Genomic DNA, 16,771 nt, shown 5'->3' on the forward strand with positions numbered 1-16,771 from the left:
TTTTTAAGTCGCTTTATTGTAGTTTTCCCCGAAGGCTGGACAGTGCGTTCTGCACTAGACTGCGACATTTGGGGAGCAGTTTCCTGAGAAGCTTCCAAGCGTGCCAATGCAGAGAAAACTTTCGAGTTTTTGATGAAGACACGCCGTGGAGGTTTAGAAACACAACCAATTTTCTTTTTTTCCATATGATGGGAACCACCGCTGGACAAGAAGTAAAGGAAAAATAAAACAGCCTGGATACAGCGTGCCTCAAATGCCAATAATAGTGTCTACGTGTCAGAGACAGTCACATAAGAAAGTTCATGTTCCTGGGTCAAAAGGCCATTATGCAAGAAAAAAAGAGACAGCGCAAGGTGAGTATTATGGTGAAAGAGAAAAAGGTGGCAAAGTTTAGCGAGCCGGGAGTCCAATAAGTAAAGCACAGCATTCAGTTAGGTGATAAATGACTGAAATAAATGTCCATTGAAGCAAATGCACAAGTAACGCAAAAAACTGAAGAAGCGAGTTGAAGCCCAGACAGAGGAAGTGCAGAAGAGGTATGGTATGCCTATCAATGAGGAGGCATAGAGTCCTTCCGTAGGTGAGCTGTGTGGAGAAAGCTCAGTGAATGCAAAATGGCCGCCGGAATTATAATATTTACAAAAAAAAAAAAAAAAGTTTGTGGAGACAAGAATAAACAAGTCAGGAGCCTTAAAAGAAGAAGAGTAATGAAATTAGCTCACCACGAGCATGTTTGCAGGCACAGGGCATCCCAGGAAGGCAGCAGGCTCGGGAAATCAATAGCGCATCAGACGCGCATTGAATAAACAAAATGGCGGTCGCGACCGACCGGGAGCCGCAACCGCACCCCAACTCGTCAGAAATGAGGGGAAAATGCCGAAATGCGCTCTAAAGGCAGCGCTGGCACACGTCCCTCATGTTGCGTTGTAGAAGCCGTCTCCCAAGTGCAGCTGGGCAAGGAGAAAGTAGAGGAATCTCCCGTCCGGTGCGGAGCGCTCACATCAGAGCCGCCGTCCGCGCCGGGCGCTAAGCCACGCCCCCCAAAGTGCCATTTTTTAATTGCTCAGTTGGTGCAAATGTCACTTTTTCCCTTGCTGGGTATAGCAAATTGGTGTAAATTTGCACCAATGGTTGCACCAACATATTTGCGAGCTATGCGAACTAGAAATTTTGGTGCACATCACCCCCCCCCCCCCCCCCCGTAGCTGGTCATGTCAGCGATGTAGACACATTTTAGCTCGATACAATGCTCCTTAACAAGAAAGTCCCCAGGATGTCTCGTGATACTCCCGCAATAATACTCTCAGCATCTAAGGGTCAGACCCTCTTCCGCAGTCTGGCTGGGCCTACAGATTCCAAGGTATCCGCCACATTCAAATGTCAGGAGCATTTACACACACACACCATGTGAGGGTGGGGAGGAGGCAACTTCCACAATTTATTATCAGAGCCCCGAATCCTACATTTCTCCTATTTTTGAAACAGGAATGTAAAAGTTTTATTCTAAATAACACGATCGCTCATATCTCGGCAGACATGCGTCAATAGCTCTGGCAGCTAATGTCCTTTATTTATAGCCCTGGGTTGTTTTCTGATATTACTCTTGAAAAGATAAATGGCCTGAGTTTTGTTTAGTGCTTGTTATCAAAAAATGGTAGGCACCCAGCGCTGCAAATGACCTGTTATTACCAATTGGTGTTATGAACTCAATGGCATATATGGTGCGAACCATAGAAAGATGAACTGCACAGCAGACTATACCCAAGTGGCTGCAGCTTGACAGTTATAACCGTACTGATGCACATTAGTCACTTGCACAGGGCATTCTGCTCTAGTGATCCATACCCAATATGTTTTTTCAGCGGGCCTTACACAGCAACTACACTCTCATATGAAAGCTGCAAGGTGCTAGGGATGGGCCGATTTTTCTACAATTTGCTGATTCAAAACATAAATGTTGCAGCACCAATTCCAACAACACACCCCCTACCCCTCTCAAAGTCTATGCTGTTGATATTTCATGCGTGAACATGCCTTTCCTCATCGTTGTCATTTAAAGAGCAGGGTCGACTCCTCTGCTAAGGCGGAGGAGGGTCATCCCACTGCCTTCAAGCATTAAAAAAAGGAAAATATAAAATTATAATAACGTAATGTTATTATCATTTTATTTTGTCCTCCTGCTGCAGCAGCTTTGAGTGACAGAGCAGGGCTGCAGAGCAGAGAAGGAGTGGTAGAACCCTCCTAAGTGTGCAGTGTCTGTTTGGCCGGCCATCTCGGGCTGCCCAAAACAGTCATGTACCCCTTTCCCGTTCTCCATGCAGGCTGCATTACAGCCTGCAAGGAGAACATGCCCTGGCCCCCAGTCTTTGGCTAATCGTCGAACCATGGCTTTCAGACCAATCACAACACTGCATTGCAACGTTCTGATTGATCAGGGGAGCCTGGGTGTTTTGCCAATCACAACACTGCATTGATGCGTTGTGATTGGCAAGGGGAGCCTGGCTGTGCTTCCTGGAGTCTGAGACGGAGGGAGCAGGAACAGAGACACAGGACCTGGTGTCAAGGTAAGTGTATTTTTTTTACCCCCGCTGCCCTCCTGCCTGCCCTGTCATCTGTAAGCTGTGCCGGCTGACACTGTTAAACAATCTATTCAATGTGTGTGGACCTCAGCGATTGCAAGACAAGGGAGCAGCTGATATTACACTTTCGGTATCACTATTGGGGCATCAAGGATCAGCAGTGAGTCACACACCTGAGCAGTACATAGGGGTGCTAGGAGAGCCGGACTGGCAATCTCCGCTGGTCCGCCCAAACCAGATGGCCTTGGAGTAGCATATTTTTGGCTCCAGCGTTTTACGTTTGCTGGACCATATATATACATTTACCTTTGGCCTTATGTACTCATGTGGTGCAATAATACCAATGAGATATGGTGCACTAAAAATATAGAAGGTGCATTTATTGTGTGTTTTTTTACATTTATGTGTGTGCATATTAATGTTTTTCCTTTTCAGACAAATATGAATTGCTGATATTAATCTTCTATAGGTTGAGATTTTTAAGGCGGGGCTAAAATGCATTTAATGCACTGTATTTAGCATGGATTAGTGAGAATGAATCCGGTGAACAACCTTTACAACGAAACTTTTACAACGCACTACCATTACAACGCAGGCATTACAACGCAAACCATTACAACGCATTGCGCTGGGGGGCGCTCTAGGATAGGGAATAAGTTTAATTTTCTATCCAACACCTTCCCTAGTGTCCACGGGGACTGGAGTTGGAATAGAAAATTAAACTTTTCACTATCCAGCACCTCTAAGCGCTATGCGTTGTAAAGGTTTGCGATGTAAAAACCGCATTGAAAAGGTAGGCGTTGTAAAAGTATGCGTCGTAACGTCATACACCCAATCAATCCTATATGTGTTCAATGCTTTCTTTGTGAATTGTGACCAGTTGTCATTTTTGATTCATAAGAACATGTATTAGTTCATTATGCCACATATAGGAGAACAGTATCATTTATTGGATTATATGTAGTTTGTAGAATCAATATGCATGGAAGTAAGCACGATTGTGGGCCTTAAGCTTACCGTCAAAACATTTAATACTAATATGAAAGTTGCCTTTCTGCATGTTTTCTATTCTGCAGATGCAGAGCAGAGGCATTCATTAGTTAGCAAGAAGCACATTGTATTTCAGAGCTAGTGAGGCTCAGAAGAACTGGCAAGGTCAAATACTTTTGATGAAGAAAAAAAAGGTGTGCTACCACTTGGTACTATCAAATGAAGGGAGGCATCAAAGGACGCTTTGGAAGCTGAGAATGGAATATGGGAGTAGTTTTCAAGGTGCCAAGTTCTTGCTTGGGAACTATGATCTGTATGAGGTCATATTTATTGAGTGTTCTTTGTGAATTTTAATTTGAGATCCCATCTTGGGTTTGGTGAGATTTCCTTTAGACTTGTAGAGGTCCAGACCTGTCTTGTCATCTTTGATTGTGTGGCTCATGCCATACATGACTCCTTTCCTATAGAACTTCTACCGAGGTTCTGACGCTGACATCTTTCTTGCATCCTTGTTTCAATAAGATTTCGCCGATCCTTAATTTAGTGTATGGTTTATTAGATGTTGTGAATCTTTTCCATGTATGGGGAGAAGGATTAAAACCATTTGTCTAGTCATCAAATCCTATTCCATATCTTTTGCATTGCTGCCCCAGAAACTCTTATATGCTCCCTGCTGTTGAGGACCAATATTGTATGCTGCTTCGTTCTTCCTTTGGAAATCCTGTACTTTTATAGTATGTTCTTGAGATTGATTTATATTACTCTGGCTTTGAGTTTCTATTAAACCTTGTAACTTTAAGTTACTGACTCAGACTTTTATTGTGTGGTCCTAATAGTCTCACTGTACCTTAAGATTTAAATTTGTTGCTAATATCTTTTTTGTCTCAGGCTACTAAAAAGATCTATTGACCAGAGTAAATTGGAAGACACCGCCCATAGCATTCACAAATGGTAGCATGCCAAGGATGGCCAGTACCTGAAGTAGAGGGGTTATAAATCTGTTATTTTAGATTAGTTTAGATCCATTCTAAGTCTCTAGTGTCCATGTGTTGACTTGGAAAATTGGTGTAGGTGATGTTTCCATGGGCCGAGAATGAGTGCCATCAGTGGAGGAGTGAGTATCAATTGAGTGGTGTATAAGTGGCTTTTGCAGAACTTTCCATGTTTGTGGCAATTGGGTGGTGTCTTGCACAGATTGTGTGATATGGTGTGCTAATGTTTTAGACGGTCGTGTAGCACTTATTGTGGAGAAGTTGTTACCAGGTCCGACATGGCCTAACATCCTGGAATGATATTAAAAAGTGTAAAAAATACTGTATTGTAATTGTCTACTGATGGTTTGTGGCGTTTGTCATGGGAGGTCGTTGACAGCCCAATCGAGATAAGGAAGTTTATCTTTTGTGTGAAAGCAAGGTATGATAGTGTGGCGAACCTTTTCTGCAGAGGAAAATCTTCACTTATCAGAGTGATTCCCCATTAGACGAGGTTTAATTTCAATGCGTGTAGTGTTATATTTGCATGATTGATTTCTGTTGATTCTTTAGTAAGCAGACAATTGTTACTTGTTGTTATTGCATTGTATTTAGTTGTAAGTCTGCTGCTGAAAAGAGTGAGTTAATGAAAATTGTAAAGGAGGCTGAGCTGCTGCACAGAATGAGATTGTCGTCAACGTGCCAAGCAGGGATAGGTCAGTGATGTGCATAAATAATATAATAAATAATCCATACTTGTAAAGTGTAAACATATCACCCCTTAAGGTTTGAAGGTGCTGGGGGCCATCGAGGAGATTAAGTGAGCTATTGCTCAGAGTCACATGATGCTGAGCTGAGCTGCCACCAGTGCCGGGAATTGAACCGCGAGCAATGTGCCCCAGAATTATCCACTCTGACCGATGCGCCACACCTCTCCTCAAGGTTTTATATTATATTTATTTATTTAGAGGAGATGTTCACTTACCTCTTAGAGGGTGGAACAAGGCCCCAACTGAAGGCACTGCAGGTCATTATTTGGTGATAAAAGTAGGGTTAGATACATGTATTTGACTAGAACAATGACACAAGATCACTGAGAACGAATGTGCATAGGCGTTTCCATGCGTGTGACACATTTAATTTGAGAATTATTTTAAATTTGAGAAGAATTCTATATGAAACAAAACCACAACTTAGACTCACACAAGTTGAAGTGCTTAACGCTTGGAAGCATGCAGCTCACACCAGAGAAAAACAGAGGTATCAGGCATGAGTAAAAAAAGGCAGTGCATTCTTATGCAGATACATTGTGGGATACAGAGCAGAGAAGGTGGAGAACTGACACAATTATATCCATTATTGCAAAGTGGAGCAGGGGAAAAAGAAATTAAAAAAGAGAAAGAATGATAAAACAAAAGAGTTCAGAAAGAAAGATGAAAATAGTGATAATGATACGAGTGATAGTCTTTTAGACGTATTAATGTCCAAGGGACAACCTTCGTATAATTGGATTCGAGCAGAGGGAGGTGGGAGTGAGGTTGCAGGTGGGAATACCGGATTGCCTACTGCACCAGTAAGAATGAGCCCTGGCATGTTAGGGATTTCTCCTGTGCAGAAGGAGCGGAGCACGATGGGACTATTACAGTAAATCAAAATATGTAAGGAGCAAATTCAGGGACTTGTGTTCCTGGAACCTCAACAGCCCCAGATGCACTTACAGTTGCTGTTACCATTGAACCAGTGGGTTCTATATATAAACCTGGTTTGGGGGAAATGTGATTCAAAACTCATCAGTCTCTGCTCAACATCAAGCATCAGAAGTTACACCCATGAATCAGAGGGTGGGAGAATGTGTTCCTTTAAGCCCCATTAATGCAACTTAACCATGTGGTGCAAGTGCAGTCCCATCTGTGCATCAGACTGGATTTGAACCTTAAAGGACGTTCCTGGGGTTCCCAGATCTGGTTCAGTTACTTGATAACCGCCTTTAAGTATGCAGAGTAACACACCTGAAGTAAAGGCAGTATCTAAAGCCCCCAGGGTACATCCTGGTATAAATGTCCAGAAACTGGAAGACTTTTTAAAGCTCTAAATGCTACATTGAATGAGAGTTGGAGTATGGAAGTGAATCAGAAAACTCGTCAGTCCACTTTGAAAGTAAATTTGGTGGATTTTGGAAAATTAATGTTTGAATTGGATGAGATGATAAAAGGTTGTCTTGCATTGGATCAAATAGAATTATTACAGCAGAGTGAACTTTTGCTCATGAGGGCGGATGTTACTCTGCAAACCAATGATAAATTATCTTAATTAGCTCAGAAATATGAGGTAGATGAGCGTACAAAGGTTTTACAAAAAAAGCCAGTGTATCGCTTTTGGTGATCAAAACATAGAACAGATGAGAATATCAGGGGATGAAGATGCAAATTCAGGAATTAATTCACAGTATCCACATTTGGAATGAATTAGAGAAGTGGCAAGTTAAATGGTCAAAAGAACAGCTCCCAAGAGAATGATGGGAGAACCTCCTCCTCCCAGAAGGGGGAGATGGGAGCTATACGTGTCCCTTTGAGGGAGGTACCTAGTAGAGGGTGCATATATGTACAGTGGAGTATGAGTGAACTTGCGTCATTTACAAATGAATTTAGTAAATTAAGAGAGGAGCTTGTAGAGTGGTACAAGCAAATTGAGCAGTTTATGAAAATGTCAAAGGTTTTGTGAACTGATTTGAATACCTTGTTTGATATTGTGGTCACACATGATTTGTGGACGGCACATAAAATAGCCACAGAGTGGCCCAAGATAGAGTCGACAAGATATACATATAGTGATGAGGAAGTATGATCAGGTAATGACGTGGTTGAAATCTAAAGTACCACCCCAAGATATTGACTGGGTCCAGATCAATTGGACAATGCAGGAACTGGAACAGACGATTCATGCATACTATGAGAGATTGTTACTGGCATTCAAACAGTATAGTGGAATGGAAATACTGGAGCCTAAAGGTAGGAACATTTTGTGTCGAAGTTTGTGACAGGATTGAGGCCTGAGATTATTGTAATGATTCAACACCATTTGATTTGTTGGCAAAATAAATTGGTTGATGAGATTTTGCGATATTCTAAATATTTCAACAATGAGATTGAAATGAGGCAGAAAAAGTTAAAGGAGAAATTGATGGTGGTACAAATGAAGACTGCTCAGCGAGGAATATAAAATCCACCATTTGTCAGGAATGCCCCTCCAATTCAAGGAGTGTTTCAACAGGGAGCGCCAACAATGCAGGGTGGAGGTGGATTTAAGTCATAAGGTAGAGGTCAGGGTGTTGCTATTGATCCGAGTACTGGAGTTGATTTGGCAACATTGAAGAAGTCTAATCCATGCTACTAGTGCAATAGGCTGGGACATTGGAAGCAAGAATGTTGTCTTAATCCTGCTAATAAGGGTCAAAATTCAGGGTTTGTATCATCTCAGAACAGTAACAATTCCATGTAGCAATAGAACATATCCAGACTCAGATTTCAGACTATTTAGGTGCTACAAGCCCCAGTGATGCAGGATCCTCATACTCTGACACCGCATCAAGCTGCTAATGTTCCCAGATTTTCTTCAAACCAGGTCCCGAATTCAAAATCAGAATGCTTTCCAAAATAACCATCCTTACCAATAATTTCACATGTTTGATACAAGTGAAAAGTTTGGCACTGATAATTCTTCCTGGCTGTACCTATGGGTGGAGGAAGATTGCATGCTTAGCACAGTTTTGCAGGTAGACAAGAGTGCCTCATTTATAGATGCTGAGGTAAATGGCTACGATGTATCATTTTTAGTTGATACTGGTGCTACCCGTTCTGTGTTCAGTGGGAGTTCAAACCTACCCCTCTTGGGAAGAACTATCCAAGTTGTTGGCAGTGCTCATCAAGAGATGAAGAATCCAATTACTTAGGATGTCCCTATAAAGATAGGAAGGGAAGCTTTGAGGATTGCCATAAATTTGTGGTTTGTGATTTGAGTCATGTGAGTTTGTTAGGATGCAATCTGTTGTGCAAAATGAACCACACCATATACTGTATCCCAAAAGGAATAGAACTTCAAACTCATGATGAGGACATTGCCTTCAAGTTGGCAAGCCAGAATCTAATTATTGGAATGTATCTGATGATGACAACAGAAGACTTGCCTCAGAGATTCAGTGAGACCAGAAGTTTGGGAGTTTTCAGGAAAGGACATTGGACTCATTAAAGGAGTTGACCCTGTCCATATTCAGATAAAGCCGAATGTGGAATATCCCAGAACATCACAGTATAATTTGACCCCTGAAACGATTGCTGGAATTACCCCAGTGATCAAGACAATAATTCATCAAGGTGTACTGAATGAGATCATGGGCGTCCATATAAATCACCCATTATGGGCCTGCAGAGTACAGCATAGTGCAGAACCTTTGCAAAATCAATAATATTATGTTTCTCTATTGTCCACTGTTACTGAATCCAGCTGTAATATTGTTTCAAATTCCATGTGAGGCTGAGTGGTTTAATGTCATTGATTTCTGCCAGGCATTCTTCTCCATACCCTTACATGAGGTCTGTCCGGTCTTCTTTGCATTCAGACTTGGGACTGGTGTTTTGGGATGGTGGCGAGTTCAACAAGGGTATATTACAAGAGCCCCTTCATTTTTAATCAGATCCTTAAGAAGGATTTGGAGTCTTTGGTTATTCCGTGTAATTCTGTCCTGGTCCAGTATATTGACGACCTGCTGGTTGAGTCAAATGCTCGTGAAGCATGCAAAACGGACACTGTTGCATTACTAAATCACTTGGCTGAGAATGGACATAAGATGTCTCCAAATAAGTTGCAGAACTGTTTGAGAGAACTCCTATATCTGGGTCAGCATATCGAGAAATGTGCAAAAAGGATGTCACAAGAGAGAATTTTGGCGATCATGCAAATGAATCAGCCAACAACACAGAAAGAAGTCAGGATGTTTTTGGAAATGGTGGGCTAGTGTCGTCAGTGGATACCCAACTTTTCTCTAGAGGTTAAGCCTTTCCAAAGGCTGACAAAAAAGTATGTGTTGATCCGGTGACTTGGGCCAATGATTGCCTGGTAGCATTCTTAGAGTTGAGAGAAAGTATCTGCCTTGCCCCAAAACTAGGAATGCCTGATTATTGATTACTGTTTATGCTTTTCTGCAGTGAAAGAGAGTTATGCGTTCTTTTAGTTTGAAAACAAGATCATGGGGAGCTCGAAGACCAGTTGCTTAGGGCCATATGTATCAAGGCAAAATGGGTTCGCAAACGCCGAAATTCGCAGAATTCCGGCGTTTGCGAACTCATTTTCGCTAAATGGTATGTATGAAACATTTTTGGTGCAAAATAAGGAATTGCTAAATTTGCCATTCGTTATTTTGCGATTGCATTTAAGGAATTGCAAATTTTGCGATTCCTTAAATGCAATGCATCAAGGAAAAAAACATTCCAAAATGCCATTAAGGAATCGCAAATTACCACCAACTTCTAGTTGGTGGTAAGTTGCGAATTCTTTTAAAAAAGCATTTTTAAAAAAATCAAAAGTTGCAATGTGACGCTCATACATGCCCTTAGGGCATGTATGTGCGCCATATGTGCACACATGTCATTTTCAGGGGTGGAGCAGGGTGTTCTTGAGACACCCCTTCACCCTTGAAAATATTCACAATTTGCGATTAGCAAATTGCGATTCCCAATTTCCCCTTCATTTCTATGGGCCTCCTGGCCCATAGAAATGAATGGGAAATTATTCCTTAATTGCGATTAGCAATTTGCTAATTGCAATTATGGAATTTTAAGGAATCGCTAAAAAGAAGCGATTTTCTACATACATACCATTTTGCGATTTCTAAATAGCGATTCCTTAAAAATCGCTATTTAGGAATCGCAAAACTGAATGTTGATACATATGGCCCCTAGTTCTCAGCTAAGTTAGATCCAGTGGCTAAAGTGCTGCCCGGCTGCTTTATAGTGTTGGCAGTGACAGGTGTCAGCATCGAAAAATGTGAAAGTATAGTAATGGGTCATCTTTTGATTGTGTAAGTACCTCATTCTGTTGAAATATTGTTAGTTAGAAAGAGGGCACAGCACCTCACGAACAGCTGCCTGACCGAGTCTGAGCAAATCATACTGGCGGCCGAGAATATGTCCATAAAGAGCTGTTCTGTTTTGACTCCTGCCACTTTGCTACCCCTTCCTGAGAATGACAATGATGATGGTGAGGTGGAGCATGACTGCCTCAATGTCACTGAACTATGCAACAAGCCGAGACCAGATATACAAGCTGAACCACTACCTGAATCTAATTATGTATTGTTTGTGGATGGCTCATGTTTACATCATCACAAAGACATTTTTTTTTTTAACACTTAATTTTTCAGATAAAGAATAATAGTCACATTGCATTGCAAATAATCACTTTACAATCAAAACAAATCGTACCTGACAGTTACATACACAATTGTGGTTATTATAGCGGTCTGCATGGCGGTCCAGCCCAGTACCCTGGCCAGCCCAGAATGACCTCCCTACCTCCTCCCACAATCCCACTCCCAGTAGTTGGGCATCGCGATCAGGCCTCCCATGTGAAGCTAATAGGTCATGGCTCACGCAGATTATGCTGTGCTAAAGGTGACTACTGGGGCTCAGAAAGTATCCCCTCAGCCCACTCCCTCAGGTACTATTCCATTGTCTGCCTGTGTGGTAGGGGATCGCTTAGTGGCCTCAAAATAGGCCCTCAGTGGTCCCCAAATATCCTTGGGTCGTGATGTCGGTGGCATAAGACTGGCATTTATCTCAGCATTGGTGATGCAGTGTACCAGACTCCCCAGCCAATCTTGTAGCTTAGGAGTGGATTTCCTGCCCCAGTGAATGGCAACCTCTCTTTTAGCTAACAGTAGCCCTAATGATGCTAGTTTCAGGACTTTCTTAGGAATTTGAACTGTGTATCCTAAAAGTGCTATTTCAGGGAGGAGAGCCAGTGGAAGGCCGATTATCTTCCCCAATGTCACATGTACCGCTGACCAATAGGTCTGCAAGCGAGGACAGGACCATGCCAGATGTGTAAAATCAGCGTGTAGAGCAGTGCATTTCAAACAGGTGTGTGGCCTATCGGCGTCTATCCTATGTGCCAAGGTCACAAAGACAATTTAAGGGGCTTATGCAGTCTGTACCATTTCAGGAGTAGTAAAAGCGGCATGGCTTCAATGAGTAGTCTTCACAAAGTGGCTGAATTGATTGCTGTGTCCGCCACACTGCTGGTGGTTCCCTGTCCAGCAGAAGCTCCCTCTTTCAGCCTTCATCTAAGTAAGGCCTAGCCAATCCGGTACCCCCACTACATTGAGTAGGAGCATGTCCATTCCAACCCCAGTCCAGTGGACACTGTCTGCTGCACAGTAACCAGGTGTTCTCAGATTGATCAGTCAGACAGAGCCCCACCTCTTAGCCTTGCACACTGTTTTGTCATGGATAAGTTTAGTTTATGACTGGACCTTTCAGATGCCCCATGGTCGATCACCCCCTCCATTCATTCCCTGCTATAATCTCTGACCATAAGAGGTCTGCTGGTCGAACTAGCCTTGCAATTGTTGTGAGCCCAGCTGTCATCATTCCCAGTAAAGTCCTTTCTCCCTAGGCATGCCAAGTTGTTCCCTCCTAATTTTACCAATAACGCATCCAGCCATTCATCCCGTCTCAATGTATCCTAGACGGCCAGTAGTAACTGAGCCCATCTCATGCCTGTTCTTCCCAGCCAGGTTACTGCTGTGTTCTGCAACAGATTCATTTGTAATCACTCGTGCTGATGCTCAGTGCTGCGTCCTTGTGACATGAATATCTGACGTTACAACGGGGTTGTTACACCACGGTACGTTACATCACAGTTATTACAACACAAATCGTTACAATGACTTGCGCTGTAGGGCACTGGACTTAGGAATAGTATGATTTACTATTCCAACTCCAACCTACGTAACAGTAGAGAAGGTGTTGGAATAGTAAATCATACTATTCCTTAGTGTATAGTGCCAGCCAGCGTAAGTCGTTGTAACGACTTGCGTTGTAATGACTGCGATGTAAACATACCTCGGTGTAAGGACCGCGTTCTAAATGTTGTTCGCCTTGTGACATATGAGTGGCCCAGGATCCACCCTCTGAGCCTGTTTATGGGATCCCCTGTTGCGAGATAGACACAGCCTAAATACCTGTGTGCCAGATATAACCCTTGAAGGCACATGATGACCAGCGACCTACCTGCATATTGCGCTCAGTGCTCGTCCCGTTTGCTGCCGCCATTGTGGCTGCGCCTATTTATAAGGAGTGTGAGCCAAACTCCCTTGGCGGCAGACCAGCCTTGGCTAATTCCACCTGGAGGACTGCAGTGAATTGGAGGCAACTTAGGCATGAATCATTCTCGTGGACAAAGAGCGGTCACTCTCCAGGCACGCCCGGCTTCTTTTGGCTTAAATAAGGCAGACTGGGCAGTATGCCCTGTCAAGACAATTTAAACATGTGCGCTACCCTTTTGCTTCCTGATTGGTCTAGGACTTTTGAATGGAGATTATCACTTACCTGTCCTCCATATGGATGTCCTTTACCTGGATGCATGCTGCCTCATGTCCTTCTTTGGAGGGGGCTACCAGCTTGCTATCTCTGTAGACACTGAAGAAGGCCAGGGTGCAAGCAGCCTTGAATAGCTCGACCTCCTGCTCTTGCCTGGAAATGTTGATACTCATCCCAAAAAGCTTTTTAGCGAGGTTAAATCAATGGAGTGTCCTTACACTTGGGGTGTAACCGCTCCCACCCTTTCATGGCCGCCATGCAATAGAAGTATTTGACCGGGTCCTCTTCCGTAGTCAGGTTGGCATAGTAGGGTGCTAAGCTAAGGTGCACCTGTGCCCAAGTCCTACTCTTCTCACCCTTGAATGCCCAGTGTATGAATCTTGTAACATCCGTGCTTTTAACGTTGCCATGCCCTGTCACGCCGGTCACACTTTGAAAGACCTTCCAACACTTATGGTATGATGAAGCCGTCTTAGGGGCCAGAGCGTTATTTACCAGCATTGTCAGGTCATGTCCATCAGGTCCCAAAGCCGTTCGGGAATCGATGTCATGTTCTGCTTCGTGTGTGGTGCCAGATTCCTGAATGTCTCCTGTTGAAAACAAAATATTGCACCAGCCAGTGAGTTATCACAACCTGGAATGTGCCTGGCTCTAACTGCTATGTTCACCTTTAGCTGGCAACTAACTAGATGACGTAGCAAGTGGACCACAACTGAGCACTGGGCAGTACCTAGTTTAATGCTTGCACTGCTGCGTGGTTGTCAGCCCATAGTGTTATCTTCCTCTTGGTCAGCCTACCCTAACATAGGGAAAAGGCCATTATGATGGGCATTAGCTTGAGCAATGTAATTTATATGGTGAGGCCTTTGATGTGCCAAGTATCCAGCCAGCGGCAGGGGTTCATGCCAGACCTAGGATGGCCCTAAACCCTTTCTTCCCTGCCGCAACAGTGAAAAGTTCCAGTTGTCTGCCGGTAGCTCATGGTTCCTGCAACATGAGTGTTCCATTGAAGTTGCCTAAGAAGACTGCCCACTGCTCCAGGTCATCCCTTACTCACCTCTATCACATCTAACCCAATACCCAAGAAGGATATGCTGGTTCAGCGAGTGGCATACCGAGCTCTCACGCCCAAACTATGAAATGATGCAGTATGTCCACACACTTTGAGGTGCCTAGTTTGCCCATGAAAAGAAAGCCGTCAAGGTAGTGTTCACGTCCCCCTGTCAGGTTGTGTGTCCCTAACTCTCAGTCCAAGAAACTGCTGAAATTTGAAAGTACAAAACAAACAGGGGTGGCTGGGCCCAATGGGAGAGAGGGTAGGCAGGGCCACGCTTATGTGAAAAAAGAGTTTTTGCCTATGCCTCCAATTTTTGAATTACACATTGATTGGTTACGGATAAACCACACTTTATTAGTTTACCCGGACAATAATTTATGTCTTTGAATCGTTACTTAGTTTACAAAAAAAGTTATCTTCATTTTACATTAACAGACAAAAAGATCGCCATCAACTCCATATCTGGCTATATACAGTTCGTGAAACAATTTGTACATATATACAGTGCAAACACTGAATGGTGAACATTTGAAGAAAATAACATTTAGTCATGAATACGTGATCGTGACATGGACAACTAAATCAAAAACATCGTAAGAAAAATATACATTCCACTATAGAAAATCACAATCGTGGGGAGAGAGAGGAACAGTTTTTTTGAAAATTCTACTCCCAACTCCTGCAACAAATTCAATCGTTATTGTTCAGGAAAAGTGCCCATTTTTTTGCATTAGTAACGTGGACCTTTAGTGTCAAAATAAATGCAAAATGCCGACGCGTTTCGAATCCTGTTGCATTGTTTGCAGGATTCTCATCAGGGCGGTGTGATTCTAGTCCATGGGAACTGTTTGTGAAAAGAAAAGGGGATTTTGTTTAACAAACGGGGTCCTCAAGCCAATTGCGTTAATAAACACTAAGCGCATCCGGGTGCGGCATACCTTATATTATGTTGCCCAGGGTTGCTCCTATTTGAATGAAGGATCGTCTATGCCTGGTAGGCTTGGGCTGCAACAGAGGGGAATTAAATATGTACTACATCGGGGTGAATGTTTCTTACTAGAAGCAGAGTGCATGGGTAACAATTTACCTTCAGTATTCTCAGCCCATCGGCTATAGTGCCGGATTCAGGAAATATATCTCAATGCCGGTTTATTTGGGTCTCTGAAATAAAGAGTGGATAGAAAGAATTGGAATAGATCATGTCCACTCGATCGTGCACTGAGGCAGTAGCGCCTAACGGGGGAACTTACTTGTGGACGATTTGGTTCGGTCGAAGGTCCTCACCGGTATTGGAGAATCACTATGGACAGATCTATGGGGAGCAAGGGGAGGAAGAAATATCACTACTCCCGTTTTATATATACAACGTGGGAACGGGTCACAGTGTCAAGGGCTATCGGTCTTACCGTGAATCAGTGCGGAGCACTGCGCTTGTCAATCTGGCTGCAACACGGCACACTCTGATTTTGGGTGTCTACAGCAGTGCCGGTTCTCTCCTACACATAACATGTGGGAAGCTCTTGACCAATCAGAGCCGCCGTGGTTTGCGGTGCTTTCTGGGAAATGGTGTTTAGACTCAAAAGTGCATTTTATGCCCTATTAATTTCACTGAGAGTGTTTAGGCCTTTATTGACACTGTCAAATTTAAGGATCAGATATGCCTCCTTGCGTAGTAACATAGGGCCCGATTCACAGAACTAACTTAAGACAAAATCCTAAACTTACTACTTTTGGTATTCACAGAAGTTAGGATTTTGTCTTAAGTTTGTCTTAAGACAGACTTAAGACAGACTTAAGTTAGGATTTTGTCTTAAGTCTGTCTTAAGTCTGTCTTAAGACAAACTTAAGACAAAATCCTAACTTCTGTGAATACCAAAAGTAGTAAGTTTAGGATTTTGTCCTAAGTTAGTTCTGTGAATCGGGCCCACTGTCTCGACATCAGGATAGCGTTTGGGATCTATCCAGACCAATGCTGTCCATTTGAAATCATTTTCAGTATGATTATTGCTTGAAAAGTGTTCCACCATTGGTGCGGACATGACTTTTTTCTTTATGCGAGACCGGTGTTGAGTTATTCTAGCATTAATGGGTTGGTTTGTTTTTCCGATATAAACTCTGTTGCATGGACAAACCACTGCATAGACGATATTTCGAGTCTTGCAGTTTGTGAATGATTCGTGTTTCCACTTAATGCCATGGTTGATGAAAGTGTCACCTTCTAATGTTGTGGAACATGACACACAGTTACCACATTTGTGGTGCCCACATAAAGGTTTCAAATTCCACTGAGCTATGAGGTCACTTTTAGGTAATGGAATATGACTGTCAGCTTTAATAAGTTGTTGTCCAATGCTTGTGTTTTTACGCATTGCGAAGATGGGTTTAGAAAGAGGGTGCTCAAGTGTTTCCAATAGATGCCAATTCTTTCGAATGATATTTTTGAATTGGTTTGTGTGTTGACCAAATGTTGTCACGCACACCAATTTGTCCAGATCCTTCTTTTCTTTTACCTGAAGTAGAGTGTCTCTCGGGGTAAACTTGGCCCTGTTTTTTGAATGTTTAAGCATTTTTTTAGGGTAC

The sequence above is a fragment of the Lissotriton vulgaris genome, chromosome 11 (assembly GCF_964263255.1).
Source record: "Lissotriton vulgaris chromosome 11, aLisVul1.2, whole genome shotgun sequence".
In the NCBI taxonomy this organism is placed as follows: Eukaryota; Metazoa; Chordata; class Amphibia; order Caudata; family Salamandridae; genus Lissotriton; species Lissotriton vulgaris.